We start from the raw sequence: 4912 nt of genomic DNA on the forward strand, positions 1-4912 counted from the left end.
TATTGGGTTGAAATGTGATGACTGGCACGGCTGTGGTGTTAGTGAGAAACAAGCTCAGTGTAAACGAAGCTGACTTTGACACAAATGATTCCATTTGGTGAAATTTGGACTGAGCCGTTGTTTTCCCTTCAGGTTTGGTGTGTTGGTAATTCTCAGAATTGTCCATCTTTTTTTTTCCTGAGTGTTTTCTACATCAAATGTTGGAGCCATTTGAAGTCTTTTCAAACCGCCGCATGAATTATTAATCTCTGCTCACTGGGAATGTCGAAGGTAGAGCAGAGGTGGTGCTGCCTCTTCATTTTTCACAATATATTATCAACCTGAAGCCAGAGGGTCTGTGAACCCACTTGTTAAGACCACTCTTTTTCCCACTCACTATGCAAACTTCAGGATTTTCTTCTCTGTCTTTCTGGCTGCACTTAAAACTTTGACCACGTTTGCGTTGCTGTCTCCACAAACAGTTTGAAAAGAGTGATTAAGAAGGTTTTTACTTTCGTCCTCGCGGGGATTCTGTGCCAGAAAATGGACGCCCATCAAAACAACCTTTTAGTCGTTTAATGGCTGAGACAACATACCTTATTGACCCACTGTTGCTTGCTCATATGTTCATATTCAGCTTGTTCAGATCAAGGTGAAAGGGATGACTCATCCAAACCTTTTTTCCCACTGCCTTTAAGATCACTACCCCAGTTTTTTATTTATTTCAAGCACTGGAGAAAACATTTTCTTAGATTTTGCAGACTTTTTATGTTCCGCAGCCCTATGAAGCCTCATCTCACTATAACAGGATTTGTGTTCCCCTGACCTTCAGCTTTTCCAAAATTCATCCCGTCCTCCAGGATTCTTCTCCTTGCTCCACCCTTATCCTCATCCCAACCAATTATCCCAGCTACATCTAACCATAACACGACCTCAGCCCTGACCCCAGCTATGGACGGGGACTCCTAAGAAAACACACTTCTGAAGTGGGGAAAACTTCAAAACAAGACCGGTACAAGTTGTTTGTCGAGTAAGTACTTCAACTTTTTCTCTAGAGCAAATGTAAACACAGCTTAAGCTGACCAGCATGCTGTGTCTAAGTGCTGTAGATATGGATATTTAATATCAAGTAAAATGTCTAAAAATGGCTCGACCTTTGATATATAAAGGTTTTAGTTGTGTTCATACATTATGTTATGTTGACTTTTTTGCTGGACATTGAGTAACCTTCTTTCTCCTATAATGTCTACTCTCCATAAATACTTCTTAATTGATGCCGCAATTGACCCTTCGTTAAGCCCCTACCTTGAACGGCCACTGTCCAATCCTGCGTTAGCAACCGTAGCTAGGCGTGGGAGGCCTGTCAAGCTTTCAGAACAAGGAGAAATGACGAAACGGTGTGCATATGGAATCTGCAAGTCTGACAGCAGATATCCTCAAAGTTTAGATGGGGGTGTCATATTTTTCACTTTTCCGAAACCATAAAAATTGGAGATACAACTGGTCTCCGCTTGCAATCCTGTCTGGCCTTCGCTACCGCCACCGATGATATCGGCACAGCCTTTGTTTTACCACCACTTGGTTTGTACCATTGTTGTTGTAAACTTGTGCAGGATTTTGTTGGGCTTTCCTGTTGTGGCTTTAGGAGATCCAGTGTTTGGATCACGCCCGCAATATGCGAGCAAAATTGTGATGCATTTGAAACAAAATGAAAAAGTGGGATCATGTAGTTTTGCAGTGGGCTAAAACATATTAAATAATGAAAGTTAGAGGGAGTTATAACTAAACATTAGTTTAAAATAAAACAATATATTGACTCACCCTGCTGTGCAAGAATGTTGGCGCTTGCATTGGGACCGGTGAGCATTTTGCCTCCGCTGACAAATTATATTCTGGATGTAACTTTCAAATGTGTATTGTTGTTCTTTCTGTCGACTTCTCTCTGATATTTGGGAACTAATGTGTTATTATTTCCCTTGGAACATCTCTCACTGTTGTCGATGAAAATGCCATAATATTTACATGCCGGTGTGAAAGCTTAACAGGCGTAGCAATAGTAACCAAGGGGGGCGGGACTTAGCGGAGGGTTAATTGAAATGCTGCTTGCAACCCCCCTAAAAGTACCTGGGACCTCCAGAGCAGTGATGAAATGTAGTTCAAGGACCTCAGTCAGCAAGTAGAGAGACACAAATTGTACAGGTGAAAATGTTTTATTGCTTTAATATTCTCATACACTGGTTCATGTGAGATCTAAAAAAAAAGCTCTGCATTATTTTAGTGCAATATCCGTCTCTTTAAGGTAGCCTTTGGTGTCTGTTTTAAGGAACCCTTCAGCTTCTGTTTCCTGTGGGTTAGGTCTGTTTGCCCTCTGCTGCCCAAGCATGATTTAGAGAACAGCTTGACTTCTTTTTTCACCGATAAAATTTTAGTTATCTACTCAGTCGAACACAACCTGTTAGTTCTTACTCATGTGACTTTGTGTTTTATTCTAAATATCCTACCACTGATGCATTTCTTTCTTTGGCTACAATTATATATATTTATATGTACTGTATGTCATATAATTTAGTATGCACACACAAAAACGAAAATTAAATGTTTTTTAATAATGAATAAATCACTTTTGGGAATTCTGTTTCAAGCAAATAACAGAGGCCGATAGTAACTTCATATACAAATGGCCGCCAATTTCCCGTCCACAGTCCTGACCCCATCCTGCTGCCTAAATACACTGAGATCTGCTTCCTATCAGTCATATTAGTTGATGTTATGAGCCATAAATTGCATGCAATGTGCTGTATGGGGTCCTTCTTGCAATATACTTTGTAAACCTAATTGATCCGTATGTTTTCTTTTTGTTTAATGCATTAAACCTTTACACGCAGATAACTGACAGTATTTTTACATCAACTTGCGTCATCACTCTGCCGTCAGTAGAACGATGCACTCACATGACTTGAAACAGAAATGACTCAGAGTAAGCCTCTAATAATGGAGCGTACAGAGCAGCCAGATTTTGTTCAAAACTTCAACCTCACAAAGTAGAACTTCATTACATGCAGACGGAGTCCCATGATTAACACAGTATCAGCTCTTTATCCACACTTCTAATACAATTCATTTGGGTAGAATTATATTAGCATATTAATGGTTATTACAGGATTCTTTGTTGATCCCTGAGAGAATCATATTTTTGTCTTCTATCCCTCTCTCCCACAGGGTGTCACATCAAATGATTCCAGCGTTATTTTTAAAGCAGGTATTGTATAAAAGTTCTTAATAAAGGAAGCAATATAGCCATGGGTGACGAGGAGATTAGAGAAATTATAAATTACAATGAAACAATAAAAGGAGATTACATGTATAAATAAAGCTAGGGTTCAGTTACTTGCACAAGGACACTTTAGCTACAAAAGAGCTTGTACCTGGAAAAAAGGGAAGGCCCACAACCATGATTCACAATACCGCCAATCAAAGAAGCACAGCAGTAGAACAGAGCCTCAACTTACTGACAGAAATTTGTGAAAGGTTGCACCAGTGAGTGCAAAAAAAGTGACTGGGAGCTGCCGGATCAGTATGTAACAGGGTTTACAATCACTGTATTGTCTAGTCAGAAGCCTATCATAAGTGCACTCAGAGTCTGAAGTACCACAACCACTTCTGCACTTGAAACAGCACTGATTTCTGTAGAGGTGACCCCCAAAATCCCTTTTTTTTTGCTGATGACTTAAATGGAATGTCAATATTACACTGAGGCACCAAAATCTATATCAGGGAGTATGAAGGATAAACCCTTTCCCAGCTTTATGAATATGAAACAAAGAAGATGCTTAACTGACTGAATGACGGCAGGATTACACATGAAGGAAATAATATGCACTGCCATCTTGAATAACTTGTTATTCTGCCTTAGATAGCCTGAGTAACTCATGGACAAGGTTGCAATGTAAAATCTGACTAAAAGTTTTCAGTGATTTTCTCCTGTTAATGCTTTAACACTTGTTTTTGTTACATGATAGCTAATTGATAGTGATCTTATTTAATTTTGCTGTATTTTATTTGTTCATGCCCTACATTAGAGTGGTGGGAATGTATTCTTTTTTTCCTTTGCATAGCCTATATTTGGGCCTATTTAAAGTATTATATTGAATTTGCTATGTATATGTTTAAGCTCCGATTTCAGCTTGTGTTGATTTTGGTGACCCCTTTGGACAAAGTGGTACCTTTTATCTCTTTGCTGATCTTGTCCTGTACATGTATTAGAAGTTTTTTTCTTTTTTTTAACATTCAAATGTCTCACTCGCTGTGAATCTTTGCCGTTGAAAATATAGAAAAAAGGATAATTTGGCAGCATGAAGTTAATCACCTCGTCTGTCACCTACCCCCTGGCAGTGGTTTCAGGCATTAAAAATAACTAGAAAGATATAATCAACTTGTCGCTGATGGTCTGGTTTGCTTTTGTAACTCATATTGAGGTATCAGTATTAATTTCAGTCCGTTTCATAACCAGCTAAAAAATCCTCACAGGAGCTTTAATGATAGAATCACGGTTTTTGTTGTTGATTACCAGGTAACAAATGATACTTAAAATATATGTATTATGTAATTCTTTTGGTGCTTGTAGATTAACTGATTGAGGGGCAGTATTATTTTTGTTTAATTTTGTTTCACTATTTCACAGTTTCAATGAATACCAATGCATATGGGTATAAACAATGTGGAAAAAAATAAAATTAATATAATTAAAGGCGAAGAGCCTATGACAATCATTTAAACTTAGCCCCAACCCAGAAATTTAGACGTAGAAAAAATAATAACCTTGCATTTGCATGGGCCGATACTACATTACCCTAAATTCATTGCGGGACAACTTTACTACGGCAAGCAGAAGGCGGAAATTTAAACCTTCGCTCAAATGTTGGAAACAAATCAT

Source organism: Semicossyphus pulcher, unplaced genomic scaffold (genome assembly GCF_022749685.1).
Source record: "Semicossyphus pulcher isolate SPU_LCO1_2020_fin unplaced genomic scaffold, fSemPul1.0.p SCAF_10, whole genome shotgun sequence".
Lineage (NCBI taxonomy): Eukaryota > Metazoa > Chordata > Actinopteri > Labriformes > Labridae > Semicossyphus > Semicossyphus pulcher.